This window comes from Rhopalosiphum padi, chromosome 4 (genome assembly GCF_020882245.1).
Source record: "Rhopalosiphum padi isolate XX-2018 chromosome 4, ASM2088224v1, whole genome shotgun sequence".
Taxonomy (NCBI): Eukaryota; Metazoa; Arthropoda; class Insecta; order Hemiptera; family Aphididae; genus Rhopalosiphum; species Rhopalosiphum padi.
This window is the reverse complement of record NC_083600.1, coordinates 47,106,847-47,128,179: the sequence shown is the minus strand read 5'-3', so window position 1 is coordinate 47,128,179 and position 21,333 is coordinate 47,106,847. Positions and strand designations below refer to the sequence as shown.

Below are 21,333 nucleotides of genomic sequence, written 5' to 3'. Positions count from 1 at the left end.
AGAAGTACTAACACATCTATATTTCTAAAAATTTGAAAATGTCATTTTTAACTATAATATTGTTCTATCAGATCCGTCACTCCAGCACCCCAAGTTGAGATTTTTTACACTAAAATTGCACAACATTTTGTAACCAAATGTAACCCCGAATTCGAAATTGCTGACTTAACTGAAATCCCGTTAAAACCGTAAATAAACTTTTAGATAAAGAATATATTTACTCAATTATCCTTAAACTTGTTATGGAATAGAGTTAACATTTGTATTGTATATTTTAGAGAAATAAAAGAAAAAAAATGAACTTGTCAAGTTATATTGTATATTGACATTACATATTAAGTTAGATTGACAGTACAGAGAACTATAAGTAGGTGTATTCAAAATATATACGTTACAGTTAAAACCCGAAATCCGTCGAAATTAGTTTTAACTAGTCAATACTAGTTTTCACAAATCCCTTTAGTCACTTCTGGTTTTAACTAGTTAAAACTATAATTAACCGCAGGTTTAAATAAGTCAGTAAAAACTAGTTTTAACTAAAACGCATATATTCGAACTCATATACTACATAAAACACACTCGACCACAGACTTTATATTTTTAAATACTGCACGATAATTCGACCCGCCGATTATCAAATCAATTAAGATAACATTAACTAGTCGTCCATCACTCAGATACGATAACTTCGACAAATTAAACCTACAATAATGTTAATAATAATACGTTATTGATATAGATATCAGCGTACATCGTCGGCGATGCCGTGTTTCGCGAATTCGCCATCGCCAGTGCGACTGTGTCAACGTGGTAATCCGCATTCCAGATGTTGACAAAGGCAAAACAGATCATCCTAATCTCATCGGAGTAGTGTTAGAAAAAACAGAGTACGATCTATATAGACTCGGTGTAAGGATGGAATTTTAGAAAAACTTTATTGTAGGTGCGTCCATTATCACCTTTTTATTTACCAAATAAAATAAAATTAGTAATTAGTAAGTAATCAGTAAAAATTGTTTCAGGTCTGAATTTATAACAAAGAAAAATTTATCACAGAGAATCAAGTTCCAAAAAATCATAGTGTAAGAGAAGGTTGTTGGAAATTTAGTTGACCAAATCCAGTGTAGAATTTTTAGCTCTCAGCGCGAAAACCCGTAAGTCGATCGGTTAGCCACATATCGTACGTACTTAAATTTCTGTTTTTAACACGTGTTTAAACAATAGTACGGTTAATAGTTTAATAGTTATATTAATCAAAGCAAAATATAAAATAGGTTAATAAGTTGACTGCGTACTGACGCCAATTTTTATACTCTCAATAACGCCATGTTTTAAAGTAACAAAAAAAAATATACATATTTTTTAATACTTAAATAAAAAAATATGATTTTTAACTCAACACTGTGCACTGTACAATTATATCTTCCAATACAAGTTTTCGTCAAAAATATATTCAACCTATTGCATTTATAAATAATTTAAATGAATAAACTTTACCTAATTGCAATATAAAAAAACATAATATTAAATAATATACTTATTGATTTAAGTTTATAACACTATTAGACAGACAGACAGTCTTCTGTCAGAATTGTTTTTCGTAGTCAATTAAATATAATCGAATGATAATGTAATTATGTAACACACCTAATGATCAACTGGAAAAGACGTATTTTATCACATAGTGATATATATTTTCCCTTTTTATAAATTTGGAGAGAAACAATAGTGTATGTGTGTGTATTTTTATAGTGTATGCCTAAACGATCAATTATCATTCTTAATAAAAAGCTTCGAGAGCAGATTTTGATAAAAATTGTATCTAGTTCGTGCTTTGGACTATTCACAATTAAAACATTCCCGATGTTTTATTATATACAGTGATTGTTTTATATATTTGGCCTGTCTTATACGTAGGTGTTGACGACTAAACATAAGATTTCTGAATTAGGTTAAATGAGGGTTACACATTAAGAGTATTGCTCCCATAAAAAATATATAAAAAATTATTTTAAATTTTATTAAAAGAAGGTGTTCAATAACCACTTGATTTTACACAACTGCAATATAGCTATAGAATCGGATATTGACGTAGTCATTGTTATTTGTTAAATCGTATTTATTGACTATGGGTAGAATTATTATACTACTTGTTATTATAGGTATTGCGTAAATGTTATCTTAGCCTAGTTTGGACAAATCTATAATTTTCATATCGTTATTTAACTTAGTTATTAGAAAGTATGTTTATTTAATTATTACATAATTTTATTGTTTTCTTAATATAGTTTAAAAATAATACTATTACATATTGCAATTTAATTTAATTTAATTTAAAAAAAGTTCACCGACATATCGTACATACTACATATACCGTCTTATATTATATCCTTTTAACACGCGTGTATACAGTAATATAATTGCTAATGGCTATAGTACTTAGCAATTATTATTAATTAATTTTTGAAGTTTTCACATAATTTAATTTATATTCCTTATGCGTATCAAATAATTAAAATGCAATTTTCTAAGCATTATTTTGTAAATATTACTTTTACAGTTCTTGCAAATTTGGTTATTCTAACAACTGCTGCTTTTAAAGATTATGAGAAAGACTTTGACGGTATGTTCATATTAATTAATTTATGTATTTTTTTTTTTTTTTTTTTTTGCTTTAAGGGCCCTTAAGGGCTTTCGCAGCTTCTACTAAACCTCTCCACTTGTCACGATCACTGGCAGTCTTGAAACTTGCTGCTTCGTCCACCATTCTTATATCTGCATTTAATCTATCTCGCCAACGTTGGCGAGGTCTTCCCCTGGGAAGCTTGTCAGTAAGGTTATTATTCAGTACTTTTTGAATTATGCTTCCCTCAGCTCGCCATACATGACCGGCCCATTCCATACGTTTAGATTTTAGAAAACATTTAACATTTGGTTTATTATACAGTGATTCTAAGTTGGTATTTTTTCTTCTTTCATAATCTCCTGTTGATTCATTTCTCGCAGGGCCGTATATTTTTCTCAGCACCTTCCTCTCGAAGATCAGGAGTTTCTCCTCATCTCCTTGGGTAGTCGACCACGTCTCGCAGGCATATGTCACTATTGGACGTAAGTAAGCTAAATAAATTTTTTCCTTTGTCGTCCATGATAACATTCTCGAAGTTAAGCTTATTCAGTGAGAAATATGCACGATTCGCCGAATTTATCCTAAGTTTGATTTCATTGTGCATGTCAATTTTATGATTAATGTTTACTCCTAGATATTTGAAGTCATCGACCCGTTCAAAGGTGTATGGCCCGACCACTAAATCATTCATAGTAGGCGCGTGGCGTGCCATAAACATATATTTTGTTTTTGCTTCGTTAATTATAAGTCCCATATTCCGACTGGATGCAATTAATTTTTCTACAGTATGTGCAACCTCCTGACGACTATTTCCTAATACGACTACAATTAATTTATGTATATGATAATTTAATTTTTATAATATTTATTTTTATTATATTATTTTATTTATATTTGTACATAACTTATGCCATTTCCTACAATTTTGGTTATTTCAGGTTTTAATGAAAATAATTTTATAACGGAGTATGCTGGTATGATAAGATTTATTTATATTTAATAAGAATTTTTTTTTTTTTACTTTATATTTTATTGATATTCAAATGGTGTATAGAACTGTATAATCATTTATGAATTAATTACCAAGTAACACCAATTAATGAAGTTTTACTATTGACTAGAGACAAAAATAACTTATATCGATTATTACTTTAAATTTGTACACAACATTAATAGTTTGGAAATTATATTGTGTATAATTTTAGAAGTAATATTAAATCCACCTTTTATACAATTTGTATATACTCAGTTAATATAGCTGTTGTTTATGATTAATTTATTTCAAATTTTAAAACATAAAACATTTGTTTGACACATCGAAATTTTACCTGGCTTAAGTCAAGCAATATACAATTAATATGTTGATATGATACCTATAAACTATTATATTAATATTGTTTTTTCTACGTCAGTTTAGAATAAAATTAATATAATTGTTTAAAATTTGAAAGTTTATCCAAAATTATCAGAGTGATAGTTGAATTATTTTAGAGTACTATGTGAAAAGTATATAAGTTATAATTTTTAATACTACATAATTTTTTTTCAGCCGATTGTAAATGTAATATACTTTAACTTATCATTAGTTAACATTTAGTTTTTTATAATAGTCTTAATATTAAGTATTAAAATGTTTATATATTATATTGTGTATCCTTAAATAATGGTCGAGACTTCTGTTCGATATCTTATTAAATGAAAGATTCACAAAATCATAGTTCTCGGATTAATCCTGTTGTTCATTGACGTTGTATTCTATTTCGAAGTTGACTTGTTGCATTCACAAATTTTTATAGTTGTTCGAAAAATATGTTGAAATGTGTGTGTGTGTGTGTGTGTGTGTGTGTGTGTGTGTGTGTGTGTGTGTGTGTGTATGTGTTTGTCACTGTCCTAATTACGTTGTATCACATTAACTGTTTTATTTTGTCTAAAATAATTTAAACTATGTGTCTATCAGTTAAATAATAAGCATACTAATAAGCATAGTTTTATATAATTATTGAATAACAATTATTTAAAAATTTAACAGATATACTACTGAATATTGCTAAAGTTTTGAGTAAGTAATTATAAAATATGAGATAGTAGTTTTATTATATTTGCATCCTTTTTTAAAGGATATTATTCATAGTCGAGACTATTTTATATAATAGTAATTATATATATATATATATATATATTTTTTTTTTATATATTATTTTGTATCCGAAAAATGACATGATTGCGGACAAAATAAGTAAAATTTTGCCAAGTTGTGCGACGCAGTTTACCGGGTCCAACGATTATTAATTTTATGACGAACATATAGTTTGAATATCTGGTTAATATTAATAATAATAATGAAAAATAGAAATGATGATAAATTATGATTTATATATTATATAATATATTCAATATTATGATTATAAAACTAAGATAAAAATTAATTAATACGCTTATATAGTATAAGCGCTTATTGTAAACATTTATAAAATTCCCCAATATTAATACAATTATTACATGAACATGTAAGAAATTTAAAAATTTAAAATTTAAAAAAGAAAAAAAGAAACGTTAAATAAAACTCTAATCTTCTGGGTTCCGGAACACTTGCGATCAGAACATTTTTTCGTACCGTTTGTGATCAGTTTATTTCTATCTAACTGAATATCAAATTTAAGGTACAATATTATATACAAATGTATATGTATAGAATATACATTATAAAAAATTATAAAAATATATAAATAATATAATATACTAAATTGATTCTATATACTATACACCATACGTTATAGGATGTATTTAAACTTTCCTTCACACTTTTCCAAGCTTAGGACTGGTAGTAATTTTTACTGGCATGTTCAAAAGTTTATTACTATAATTCTTTTTTTTTATTATAGTTATTATTATTGTTATTATTGTTATTATTTGTATTAATATTATATCACTTATTCTAGCTTTTGTATGTTTGCTATGATGTGCAAGCATTTTTCGAAATTGTCGTCCACTTCATACGCAGCCTTTTTTAATGCTTTGGTTTAATTATTTATAATTCTTTTTTTCTTTATTATTTTTTTTTTGCTTTCCATATTTAAACAACTGTGTTCATATAACAAATCAGAATTTTCAGCTTCTTTTTTTAGACAGTGATACAAATCAATCAAAGTCGGTTGAGGTTGATTTAATATTTTATTTAATCTACTACCCCATCTCTCAACAATATTATTTGTTCTGTATTTTCTTTAATTACAATTCTATACACTTCTTGAAAAAATGTATGTATTAAACTTGATCTATAATGATACCCTTAAACAACCAAATAGCAAAAGAATCGGTATAACCAATAATAATACGCTTTTAAACTTTCCAGTATATAGAAACACATATTTACAATAAATATATTATATAATGTATACTGTATAGAATCAATTTAGTATATAATTATTTAGTACATAATATATATATATCTACATTACATTTGATAATCAGGTGGAAAGAAATAAACTAACCACAAACGGCACGAAAAAAGTGTCAACCGCAAATGTTTCGACCTCATCGGTGCCGACACCAATCTTCTGCAATCGCGTTATTAAAAATGTCGACGCGATAAGAACCGTCTGCAGTCGTGTATCACTGTATATATGAAGCTACTGATGTTGAGCATTCCAATCAACCTCCCTCCGTGAGGCGTATGAAACGCATCAAAACAAACCATCTAGGTCCTGATCGAACACACGATGGCAAATTATGATAAACACATGATAGAGAAATTCGCATATATTATCTCGTGCCAATCTCTCTTCCTATAGTGTAGTTTAGTTTTTTAATTAATGTCCCCACTATCGATTTCGGTATAGTTTTGCTACGTCTTAACGTGATCTTCTATGTATTTTGTCCATCATTTTTATATTAAATATAATTATTAAATACTAAGCTTCACTTTTATATTTATATTTTCCTGAATATAACACACACGTGACGAACTGATTTTACTAACATTTGTTTTTTGTTACAAGAGCATCATTATGTTATCTAACCACTTTTACACAAAATTCAAGTACCTCTGTCAATACTCAATAGAGTTTATCAAAATTTACTAAATGTATAAGTTGCTGGTCTAAAATTATATTAGGAAACAGTTAAAATATGCAATTTAAATTGACTAATGCTTTGTATTACATTAATATAATACATTTACAGATAGACCGGGAGATTCACGCTTGACTCTTGCTGGTAATGATTTGAAAATAACTAAATGCAATTTTTAGTACCACCTATGGTGGATCACACATTTATTTAATTAATGTAGAACACATTATAAAATTAGTTATGTTTTATTCGTTGTAAACGTCTTTAAAAAACATAGCAACTATTATCTATATATTTCAGAAAACTTTTAAATGTAATAGGTACTAAGAAACAACTTTTAAACAATTTATTTTAAATAAAAAATTTAAATGTTTTACAATGAATTCTATTAATCTAAAATTTTACACTTTTATATTAGCGTTGCTACCTACCTAGTAGATTTATATTTTAAATATTCTTATTACATTTTTCTGCCTACACTAATAGAATGAATATATTTTACTGATTTTCTTGTTCTAATAAGGTGAGCTTTTTGATTATACAGTGACTGTGGTAACAGCAGTAGCAGGCTAAAGCACTGACTTTCAATTCTTTGTGTTGTCAATTTAATATATTTTATTATTCAATGGCGCTTCAAAGGGCTTTTCACTAATTTACTGGTCTCGCTGACCGTTGCAGTTACCATTCTTTACAACGCAAATAATACCTTTTTGATATTATATATGTACTTATTATTTTATAATATATTCGTTTGTATTATTGGCTTAATACATGCCTATCTCTACGTGTAAATATAATCGCGTTATTGCGCCCGACAACATCAAGTATACGTAACGTAAATCGACGAAAACACAACGAGCAAGCGTTTCGGATATCGACCTACGACTGTAGTTTCGATCCCGCTCATTTCCGACGTATACCCGACATTTATGTAATTGTTTAAAATGTCCGAAATCGATACTCGAATAAATATTTACGTATATTAAGCAAAAACTGTCGAAGGCGGAAACACATTTCCAGAGTTGGATCGTAACATTACATTAACCGCTAAACATCAGTTTTCGATATTTAAATAATATTTCAATATATTATGTTTATATTTCCATGAATATAAAAACAAATGTATGTTTTCTTTATTATTGTAAATAAACATTATTTATCTACAGAGATTAAACAGAATACGGGTATGTATTGTCTGTGATTTTTTTTTTAATTTAATTAAATTAAATTTATTTATAACAATTTGAATGGGATTTTTGTAATTCTGTAACGGTTTACAGATTGTAAGATTTTATCAATGAAGTAGATTACCGAATTTTAGGTGATATAAATCGACAAAAATTATAAACAAATAATATTTTATAAATTTAGAATTCACTGCTTTTAATCTTAATTTCAATATCTTAACTACTAAATATTAAATTCATCAACTGTGAAAAATTAATAACGAACCAGTAATCTATAAACCGTTTCAATTCCATTATATATTTAATAAAATATTAATATAATGTGTGTATATTTTATGGTTAGTAAAAATAATGTTTTTAACCATAAATTATTTTTGATTTTCAATCAATATACAATCACATAACCCCCATTATTTAAATACATAGTTTAAAATTGTTAACATTTTATACAACCTTATTATTTGAAAATTGGTTATGAGTACTTATGACTTATGAACTTGTATACTTGATAGTTTTTAGAAGTGAGTCGAACTCTTTAAAGTTTGAAAATGAATCTGAAATTAAGGAATTTAGTTAAAGTTTAACAGTCAAATCTGGTTTTAAATAAAAATAACTGAATTTAAATCAAATACAACAAAAATGTGAAACTTTATAATTATTTCATTCTAGAATAGTTCAAATTCCATACAAATTTATAACACGAAAAATAATAAAAACACGAAATGTTTTTTTAAGTGTTTTATATTAACTTTTCATTTTTAATTATATATTTTAATAATTATCAAAAATGTGGGAGGTTTTGTATAGCAGATTGGATATAGTTTTGTAAATGCTTGAAAATTGAATACAAGATTCCTAATGAGTGTTTAATTAGGTCAATAATTGTCACAATAATCTTTTAATATAAATTTAAAATTAGAAATTGTACAAGTTGGGAAAATACAAATTATAATTGTGTAATTAACATTACAAGAAAAATTCTGTTTTACAAGAAATATAAAATAAAAATTTATCAAATAGACAAAATAATACTTACGAGCTTTTGTAATTCAAACATATTAAAATAGGTACTTGGTTCGTGAAAGCTTCGATGTATAATCAAAGACTTCCGTAGAGATCAGTTAGAGACTATATATATTTTGGTTTATAGTTTATACCCATATTTTATAATGTATATTCTTATAACGGTATAACAATATAATAATACATAACTAATTTATTTTATAGAACAAGTATATAGTGAGTATTTGTTTTTCTGATACATTTTATATCGACATGTCTAATAATTAATTTAAATATATTGAATTTTAAGTTGTTTAGTATAGTTGTATAGACTTACTATGTTTGTAAGTCATGATTTATGATTTTAATGATCATGCAATATAAATTTTCAATGTAAATTTAAACCTCGTGTAAACGAAAATTATGATTACTATTGTTGAGTAGGTACAAAAGATTTCAATCTACAGGAGATAGAGATAGTTAAATAATTAATAACTATTATAAGATTATAAGCTAAAATGTTGGTACATCGCTTTAGTTTAAAGAATAAAATAAATTAAATCATAAACAATTACTGGTGTATTAGAATTATTCTATTAATCAGAAATTATATATTTGTTTTTGTAGGTGCTAATGGCGGCGAAAGTAAATATTAAAGATTTTTATATATACCTAAAACTATGATGTATTCAAGTAAACTATAAATTGAGGCTATTAATATTGCCGCTGTTATAATGTCGGTCTTGCACTCGACAACGAAAATTGAAATAGAATTTTTAAATAAGGTTATCGTCATTGGATTTCATTATGCGACGATTAAAAATCTTGGAAATATCTCTATTTCAGAAATTTGAAACTTAGGGAACTGGAGTAATGTAGCTAAAATAAAGCTTTATATTTCGTCTCCAATCAAAAGATATTGTAAAATTGTTTAGTTTATTAATCACCTCTCTTCTTTTTTTTATATCTTTAATTGTGTTTTTTGTGTATTGTAATTATTTATAGTTGTTATCAGACTTTGTATTTAGAAAGTCCAATATACATGACATTTAGTAGTGACGTGAGATTTGTAGAGTGTGACATACCGTCAATAAAGTTGTTCCAACATCCCGATTGTTTGTTTCACCCGTTGATTCTGTTTCGTGTACGTATGTCAAAAGAATTTATTTAATATCCGCTCTCTTCTAGATGAAATGTTTCTATTCAATATTGTATATTATAATTAGTGTATATAATATTATGATAAAAAATATTTGTACTATGTAATTATGTTATTAACAATATATTATTTTAACTTTTTTTTAAATAGAGTTACTAGGTATATAATTTAAATTGTATAAGGTTTATTTAAAATAATTATATTAATCATAAAAATTAATTATCCATACCTTTATATTTTTTTATTTAGATACACTTTATAGTACGTAGTTTGTTTGTTTTTTAATTGTATTGCGCATTTTACAATTTTACATTATATTTTTATGTGATACGTTTTTCGTAATATATTTTATAAATTATGATCACATAAAAAAAACAAGATACTACATAATTGAAAAAAAAAATCAAATATGCTGCTCTTGTGTCATTATTATTTTTTTAAGTTCAAAATATTAATCTCACTATTTCAAATTCTTTAAATCATTTTTATATATTTTCCATTACCTACCATTTTTTTACAGACGCCTTTAGTATGTATATTCTTTTTTTGTTTTACTGTTTAGAATTTAGATATTCACTATTGTAAATTTAATTTTGTATAAAATTATAATTTCATTAATACTACGATATTATACGCATTATTTTTATAGGTAAAATTGGTAAATATTTATTTATTGTTTTTATAATTTTTGATTCTTTTGATGTATATCGTTGCGTAATTTTTACATTGAAGATATATTTATTAGAAATAAAACATAGCAAAGCTTTTAAATTAGAATTAGAATGAGAGAAGTTTACTTATTAGAATAAAATGCGCAAAATTATAAATTAGTTAATTATAATAGTAATATAGCTAAAAACGATTTGAGAGATTTTATGAAAAAATAAACGAGAGTATGATAAGATGTTTCTATATTCTAGAATATAGACACTTCTGTCCATCGTGACAACACAAGTAGTAATCAGTGTCTCAACAGATTTCAGCCCCCGCAGAGTTATTTTATGTTATAGTAACAAAACATATGGCTGGGGAGGACCATACAACCTTTAAAACCGTAAATTGTTTATAATTTGTACATATTAAAAATTAACAAAAAATGATTGTCCACAGATAGAAAACGTACGTATTATTTATTTATTTTGTATATAATTGAAGCATTATGTGTGAAGGACCTACAATTTTAGATTCTAAGTGGAGAATTTTAAAGAATATGTGTTTTATATTTTATTTTTTGGAACAGAAAAACGCTTCTAACTGCAACATTGTCGGTTTTTTTTTTTGTATAAAATTGGCAAAGTTCGGTTCATTTAAGTTAGCTACCAAAATTTGGGTAAAAATTAACGTTACAACGGCGAATAAATGGGGATATTTATATAACGATGGTTTTCGACAAAAATGATTATTGATGTAAGCAAACAATAAATAATCTGATCTAAATAAAACTATTTCGTTCTAAACTACAATGTTAATTCTAATGAGTTCCATCTGTGTTAAAATGAATTAGAGGACACTAGATAGTAATATCTTATATTTATTGAGTAAATAATATAATACTAATTTATCTGGTGCAATATTATTAATTTATTAAAATGTAAATTGAGCACAAAAAATCTATTTAGGCCGGGCATTATGAAAACAGATACAGACCAAATACAATGTAAAATCTGAGAATTTCACGGTTTTCTATGATGGATTGGAAAATGGTAGACACGAATATGAAGATAAAGATACTCAATGTAGCGTAATGGATTTTATTGACAAAGAGAAAGAAAACGAATTTTCTATGTCATACTGACGAATGATTTATTAAGAAATATAAATAACATAACACTGTGTACGATGAAAAGGGCGCACGATGGGGAGCTTGAACCTATCGAACGGTATGGCAGTCGGTGCAATGCCGGAATACTCCGACTATTACACTATTGACCGATATAGATACCGTCCGATGGGTTTTGGTTGAGATGTTTCTACCTGAAGTGCGCAAGTCTGCCCGAGTGGGTCTTGCTACAAATCAGGTAAACGACTGGTGCTTTGACGTCGGTCGTGCGGCCTTTTATATGTTGATTATCGGCGATTATTTCAGCCAGTCTCGTGTTCTGTGACAGACCGGCGAGTTATCGGTGCCGTGTTCTGTGACAGAAAACCCGAAACCGCAAAAGTACAATCGTCGATAAACGCATAATAATTATATAATTAAAAAGGAATGATATTGGTGATCATGCTCACGGTAGATAATAAGAATAACAATAAGAATACCAATAATAATAATAATAATAATAGCAATTATAACAATTATAATAAATAAAAGGTGAGCGGAAGGGCAGTGGTGTGCGTTATCTTCGTGACTGTGTGTTTGAACACTCAATACATTTTAAATATAATTTATATTCAAATACATAATACATTTGTGGAAAAATTAACTGCGTCCAATAGGGATATGGGACTTATAACTAATAATTATATAGGCTTACACGTCACATGACCATAAATAACGATTTAGTAATCAGATCGTACGCCTCTAAACATGTCGATAATTTTCAATATTTTGGACTAAATATAAATTATAAAACCGATTGCAATTATTAAGGTTAGGTAGATTAGTTAAAATACAAATTATCTTATCTATTATGTACATTTTAAGTTATTGTTTTTTTTTTCATTTTTGCTTTATCACTAACAATTATAATGACTTTTTTGTTTTAGTTGAACTAAGTATGTAATAATAATATTTTTTAAATTGATATTTAATTCAGCTATTACTTAATTGTGATATAATTAGAAGTGTTTGGTTCTAAACTCCAATATTAAGTACCATTAGAGTTTATCTACATTGTAAAGTTATTTAGAGATTATCAAATAATATCTTATTTTCGTCATGTTAATAATTTAATGCTTAAATTAAATAACTAATTTTATTTCTCGAGAAATATACAATTAAAAAATGTCTAATTACGTAAAAAAAAAACAATTCAAAACAATCAAATGACTCTTGTGTAGAACTTATTGATTCAAATCCGATATATTTTTTTTTACTATAAAAAAAGATATCATAGAATGAAACTTAAGCAGCTTTGATATAAAGAATAACTGAGTATTTTGAAATTTTAAAAACTCATAATTTTTAATAAATTTGAATAATTAATGATTATTATAACTAATTAGTAACGATTAAAATTATTTTTTTAGAAGTGGTATATGGTACGTCAATACTATTAGTATTTTTTAATTTTATTTTTATGAAATTTCAAATTTGCATAACAAATGCGTGTGCTTTAAAAGGAAAAACTGTTAATTTAATTTTTTTTTCAAGTCAAGTTATTTTCATATAATATGCTAAACGCAGAACCAATTTATATTTGTTTTAATTTAACTGGTAGGTCTTGTTGTAATTATTATCATTGTGATTGCGATTTTGGTTTGTTGCGTGTTACAATATTGTTCCTGGTAAAAATACATTCTATTTTGACCGTTTTCAGATATCATGTATCACCTGATTGTATTTCTCAAACACTATGCAATTGTTTGTCTACACAAATTTTACATTTATCAAAAAAACGTCGTACATTTTGTATATATTATTCTTATATTGTCGTTAGTACGCTGTAGCTGATAGTAATATTTGAAGTTTTGCCGATTGAGCACTCTTCGTGGCTTCGTCACCATCGATTTACATCATCATTTTATCCTTTAATATTGTTTCTTTTTACGTAAGCCGATCATCGTCACGAATCTAAAATATATTCAATGTTTATAATTTAGAATTGAAATTACAAAAAGAATATTGAATTAAGAAATTATTAGGATAAGGCTTTTACCTATAGTTATTTCATTTGCAGAACACCCACATGAGTTGTTTCTGTTTTACAAACATACAATCTAGCTATTTTGTATTCAGGCGAACTGATTTTAGTTTTTAGCTTAAATTTAAGAGGGAATTGACCGAAGAGACTTTAAAATTAAAGGTAGCGTTTTCATCAATTATCTCGCGTAGGTTTTATTCGATATTTAAATTTATAAGTGAGCTATAATGTTTAAAATATTATAATAAATAAATACTGATAACCCCCATAAAAAAATCATGTTTGTAGACAATCGACGAAAAACAACTAATGTTATGATCCTATCTTTAATTTTTTTATTCGTAATTTCATCGTAATATTAATTATTATTTCATCAGAATGCTAAAAATACAAAGTTAGTTAAAATTATTTGATCCAAAAATAGAACTAGTAGGTCTTTAACTGTAGATTATTAAATTCATAAACAATTGTTTTTTATTTTTGATCAAGTTTGTTTTTTAATAGCACTACAAAAAAATTAAAAGGACCTTTTATACATATTCAAATGGTTGACTAATTATGATAATTTTTATATCGACATCAATATTTAAAAAAAAATAATTACCTTAAACAAAATGTAACAGTTTATTTGTTTTTAATAAGTTCAAATGATTTTTTTTATGGAAAATATTATTATTTATAGAAAATTTCAATATAAATATTCAGTAAAACGTATGGTTATTCGTTATTAAGCTACAGCAAAATAAGAAAATCGATTCTTATCTTTTTATAAAATTTTTCCATTAATTAAGAGTTATTGGAAATTATTACTATTTTAATCCGCTAACCCGTAAAATTGATTTTATACACAAACAAATAATATAATAAATAAAAAACGTACACATCATTACCATATCAATACATTCATCGCTCGGATTAGAATTTAAACATATTGTCTCCAATCAGTTTGAAGTGAATGTAGCTCTACTAAGGATTTACTGAATATTTTAAATCTAGATTATTCATAATTCTTAATAAACCTTAATATTTATTATTAATTACATATTGGGTAGTAACAATTGAAATTATTATTTTTTAGAAAATCTACGTAGTACGTAAATATTATAAGTATTTTTTAATTTTATTCGTATGTAAAATTTCGTTTTAGATATTATTTTTTTACGTAATTTCCACTGAATAAAACAACATATTTCTTAATACTTTTTATTTTCAAATAATAATTATTATTATAAGATATTTTCTCGATTTTTACTTTTTTGAATGAAGGGATACGTTTTTAATTTTATATTCTGAAGCCAAATATTTCCCGGTGTATTTTGATACATTAAAATCGAAATTCGGACGAGTACATTATAAATTATATAATAGGTACCTATGTAATTTCATTTTTTTTATAAATAAAATTTATAAATTATAAAATATGCAATAAAACAAATAAATAAATAAATAAATAAATATTTACAATATGTATAATTTGAAGAAAATAAAACACCAAGTATGTGATAAAAATTTTAAAATAAGAAATATTTTTTCAAAAATGAAATAATATTATATTATATTATTATATGTATCAAATCCTATTTCTCCCACCTATTTTCTGAAGAAATAGCAAATGTATTAAGTTTTGAGCTCTGGTAATAATATGTATTTTAAGTTACAGTTTGCAGATTAGTAGACCAACATTTTACAGGGTATCCTGTACTACTCTACTCTACTCACCGAATACTCGTTAAATTTTAAATGTTGATGTATCGAAATACCCTAAAAAGTATTCTGTTCCAAAAAAAAGATTACATTTATATACCACCATTCAAAAAATATAATTTTAAGATATATTATATCTAAAAAATATTTTCAAAAACTTTTATACATTTTAAATAATGAGTGATTTTCAATAAAATAACCTCCCACTATAAAATATATTTTGTACATATTAAAAATTAACTAAAAAATTATTGCCTGCAGATGTCTCAGGTATGTCTTATTTTGTTCTTTCTTGTATACAGCGTAATAACGGGGTTTTATGATAAAAGAATTATATTTATGGTATTTTGCAAGACATATGGCCTACAATTTTTTATTTAATATGAGAAAATCTGTGTTTTTATTTTATTGATTGAAATAGTAAAAATAATTACTTCTCAATATTCTGAAAACTACAATACAGTACACTGCATCATCGGTTTTACTCTTTCATATACATTTCTAAAAACAAATGATTGATCCCAGCTTATTAAACTCGTAAATTTATCTATAATTTATAAATTAAAATTTACAATTTAATCAAAACCAATAAGTCACTAAATTTTAAAAATTAACTCATACTAAATATTTTGAAATCACGATAACTAATAAAATAACCTTAATTTATTTAATTTTCAATATAAATTTATTATTAAAAATTATAATTACTTTTTTTCAGGAAATCTATCTAAGAGTAATTATTATATTTTTAAATCAATATTTATTAGTTCATCAAATAATGGTTGATAAATACATATCATTATTTTTTAACTGTGATCTAACTAGAACTGTTTGGTTCAAAAGTATAATATTAAGACCAATAATTATAGGTTCAATATACCTACAATATACATGGTTAGATAAATCATAGACTACCAATAAATAATTCCTTATATTTATGGTATAATAAATTAGTTCCTTATTAATGGTTCAATATTATTAATTTTTGCAATACAAAATTTGCACTTTTCTCTTGAAACATACCTTTAATGTTAGTTAAAAATGTTCGTACAGATTGAAAAAATAATTTAACAACCAAATATTTCTACTTAAGAACTTTTTGATTACTAATTGATATTTGTGAATTTACTAATAAAAAAAAATATTTTAAAGTTTAAAGTTTAAGAAGCTTTCCTATGGAATTTCTTAACAATACGAAATGTTGATGATTCATAAAATGTATTATTATTGGTAGACTTTGATTTAATTTTAAACACAATAATTTAAAATAGAGTAGGTCAATTATATATATTTGTAACAATTTGTATTACTTTTTTAATATTATTTCAGTTCAAACAGGTACGTTATTAGTTTTATTTTATAATAAACAATTTAAATTAAGATTGCATTTTTTATTTTAAACTTACGCATTAACATCGTATAATAGGATGACAAAGTGGCCGAACGTGCTACGTTATCGGTTCAAATTCCGAACACGGGTGGCATCTCTCTTTGAGCTGGCGACTGTTTAAGGGGCGAGCCCCTCCACCAGGTGTTGCAGAAACCTACGTATGCCCAACTATAAATTCTGCCAAATAGGCTTCTGAATTAGGTCTTCATCCTTCGGGCCTACTGTCGGACATGGTGATACAAAAAAAAAAATCATATAATAATTTATCAGTTAATATAACTTTCACCATTTTTAATCGCAATATAGTTTCACCTGTGAATCATCTTGTTAAAATGTTAGTTTCTTTGTTGCTCAAACTCAAATTTAGTTTTTTAGTACGTTATTCTCAAATAAAACAGATTCTCCAAATCTCCTTCACTACATACATTTTAAAGTTCCTTATTTTTCTTCTCATGACAATTATCTATTTTAAGTTTCAATATATTATAACATAAACTATGGTACTCATGAACCACGTGAAAGAATGATGAGGATTGCCAATGTTCGACCCTCCAAAGTACCAATTAGATGAATTTTTCTTTTCAAAAAGGGGCTGAAATAAAACCAAAGTATTATTACTACTCCAAAACGTGACGACTGCCACAAAAAAAAAAAACAAAAACACATTATTGTAAAATCAATACATTTATCACTCCGTTCAGAATCTAAAATATTAAGTATTCGCCTTTTTTATAGTATTTAGAGATAGTATCTTAAAATATATCATATAATAATATATTAATTAGTAAGTTTATGATTTGATTTCTAGAATTTACGAGTAAGTGTATTATATTTAAATATATTGTAGCTCAATTTATAAAATATGTGTAACATAACTTTTATAGTTATTACTATCCTTTTAAATTTATTAATAATTACTAATAATCATGGGTATATTACACTTCAATAAGAGATTTACAAACATACTTGTGTATTACTATTATTATCGTTAACCCAAAAGGTACAAACGATAGTCACCCAACCTGACTATTATTTTATTGGTCAAAATTATTACCTTCGCTCAAACGACCACCACCCGTTATCATTAACCCAATAGATATATTAACAGAATACGTTGATTCTTCACAATTAGTATTAAAACAGAAATTTTTAAAAGCGTGTGCGTTTATATTTTTTTCATATTCTATACTTTATTTACGTTAGAATCATATACAAATCATATTACATTAATACAACAGTTAATTAATGTTTTTTTAGAGCGTGTAGTAATGAGTACGTATATTTTTAACTTTATCGTGTATAAAATATATTTTTAACCGTTGAAGTGCGTTTCTACTTTAAAATGTTTAAAAACTAATATGCATTTGAATTTATTTAATCTATTTAAATTTAATATAAAATAAAAACTATAAAATAGCAGAATATTTTGATTTGTATAAATAAATCACCTCAGAAACACTAAAGTTTACATTTTAATTGTTTAATTATATATTATATAATATACTCGAGTGAGTCTCGTAGTAATAATAAAGTTTTAAATATGAATTTAGTGATGTATCAATTTATACGAAAAACTATGGTGAGCTGAGACAATTTGTCAGTCTCACTAAGTAATCTGTTTATTATCGCTATTGAAAAATGTGTTATAGTATAATAGGTTAGGTTATGGTATTAGGCTATGGTATGAGTATTACGGTAGGTTTATTGCATTTTTATCGTAAACATTTCATATGTTATATTACATATAATTATATAATTAAGATAATATTTTTCATTAATATTGTTGTTATTCACTTTTGTGTCAATACTAACTTACCACGAAACTATTTAAATAATTTTATGGTATAAAATTTTTATTAGATAATATCCTTTAGCTGTTCATATTTTTAAAATGGTCATTGCATTAGTCAAATAAAATTGATAATACACATAAAAGTATGAGTTCCGTGAATAATGTTTTAAATTATAACAAAACAATTATTATTGCTATTCAATGTGAAATTATGTTATTTCGCCATAATTTAAACTTAAAATATAAAGCTTATTTATTATGTTAATTATTATGGTTATGAAACTTCTTATTTCATTTACAATCAAGCCCCAGCCGTATATATTACACATCTTATAAATTTTCAACGGCAAAAGTTTTTTTCAAATTTTCATGATTTTGACCAAATTTCAACTTTGAAAACTTATACAAATATATCGTGCCTATTTATTTCAAGTAGATTTTGATACACCAATAGAACAACATTTGAGGAATATTGAATAATATTTTTAAGCTGTTCGATTGCTGGTCAAACTACTGAACCTAACCTGCTGTATCATTTTTATCGATATTTATTATAGAAATAAATTGAAAAATTCTAAAATATTGAAGGTGAAGTGGCATATTGTCAGTAATTGCTAGTATATACATAGGCAAGATTTATGCAGAAGGTTAGGTTTTCTTTTTATGAGATGATATTATAATAATTAAGTAGGTATTAAAATGTATGAATTATTGTATATATGTATACAATTAAGTATGCGTGTAATGGTGTAATTGTGTAAAATTATATCAATGAAGTCTAAAAATTCAATCAACTATGTGTATAGATTTGAATAGTAGTAATGATATAATTGTAAATGATGATGTTGTTATATTTATATGGATAAATTATATTTATTTCACCTCGTTTTTATCTAAATAATAATTTGTTACTGTTATCCTATCTATCAATTTTCTAGATATTGTATAAGATATATTTTATTATATGCCTTCACTATAATTGTATAAAATAATTATATTATTAAATATTAGATATTTATCAAAATGCTGTTTATTTTTAACAGATATTGCGGAAAACTACCTACAAAATCTAAAGCGTATGAATTATTTTATACTAGTATTAACTATAAATACCAAAATATTACCTATGTGGCTATAAGTAGTAAATATTTTGATCATTGTTACTTGTTCCAAAATAATAACTCTACTTTGTTATAATTTGTATTTATAATATTAATAAAGTAATAGTTAAGTAGGCATATACAAATAATTTGAATGAGTATGGACCTCGGATTATTGTAGTGATCTACCTGTGATCTACCTATAACCACGAAATCATTGTTTGAATGAAGTATTAAATAAAATGTTACAGAGTTTGAGGTATAACTTTACCTTCATATTATTTGTATATAAACGATTCTTAAGATATTATGTGGGTAAACATTGAACTAATCTAATCCAAATTAATTTTTTAGATCATAAAAACTATACAGCAAGCCCGGTGACCAGATACTGTGTTTTTAGCAATATAACAGATAATGATGCTCATAGAATATACTATCAACACATTTTTACGGAGGTTATTGAATCTTTGAATAAATGACTTTTTCTTGTGTCAATGAAACTTTCTTAAAAAGATGTATTTAATGAAATAGTCAGGATTGCTGTTACTTTTTTTTTAAATTATTTATTTTAATTTATGTTATATTTAGTATATATATATCTATATTATTCAGTATAAGAACTTTAAATAATACATATTTACAACCAAGCAAAGATGAAATGTTACATTCAAGTAAATTACCTACTTAAGAAAAATTGTTGTAAAAAGAATGCAATAAACAATCAAATATATTTATGTATGTTATATTTCTATTTGCTATAATCAAATAGAAAATCAGAAACTAGAGATACTTTTTTTTCAACAAAGTCTATCTAAAAAAAAATAAAAATGGATTTTTGTTGTTTTTTATAAATAACTTAATAATACAAATACAAAATATAGTTGTGCAGTCAGATACTGATGAAGCATCTTATGATTTTGAGTGTGTTAATCTGTATATTTAAGTCTAGATATGTATATGATGGCCTTAAAACTAAGCAAGTAACTCAACCAGTCGCCGACTGGTAAAATAAGGTATGGGGTGCTAAATAATTTTACGGGAAAATAGCAAAATTCTTTTTGGTAAATTTAAATTATGTAGATTATTTATAAAATATTAAAATATTTTAGTTAGTTGAAAAAACTTGTACTTGTACCAAGTTACAACAAACATTCAATCAAAATTGTACAGTATGATATAAAAATTAAATACGTTTCCTAAAATTCTACAGTTGTATAGTAAAAAAGTAAAAATAAATTGATGTTCTGTGATTTAATATTCGGTTATTATTTATTATATTTAATTACGTCAATAATATCATAAATCCGATTTTAGCGATTGAGATATAGTAGATATATGACTATATATCTACTATATAGCAACCTAAAAATACTCATACTATCTCAGTTATACATTTTTATGTTTACTAACAGTATAGTAATTAAAATGTTAATAAAAATAATAAATTTACCAAGAAAAGCTACAATCTTTAGAAATTTAACTTTGAAAAACATGGT

The 21,333-nt window shown here is 25.2% G+C and overlaps 1 long non-coding RNA gene across 2 annotated transcripts; it reads left to right on the top strand.

Annotated features, from left to right (window-relative positions):
- The first annotated feature begins 746 nt into the window (after positions 1–746).
- LOC132930752 (uncharacterized) lies at positions 747–20,479 on the top strand. Of its 2 annotated transcripts, none has more exons than XR_009662273.1 (3): positions 747–943; positions 1,023–1,154; positions 20,189–20,479. It is a non-coding gene; the product is annotated as an uncharacterized LOC132930752 (long non-coding RNA). The 2 variants fall into 2 exon arrangements; XR_009662272.1 differs by lacking the exon at positions 20,189–20,479 and adding an exon at positions 9,514–10,058.
- Positions 20,480–21,333: the final 854 nt, after the last annotated feature.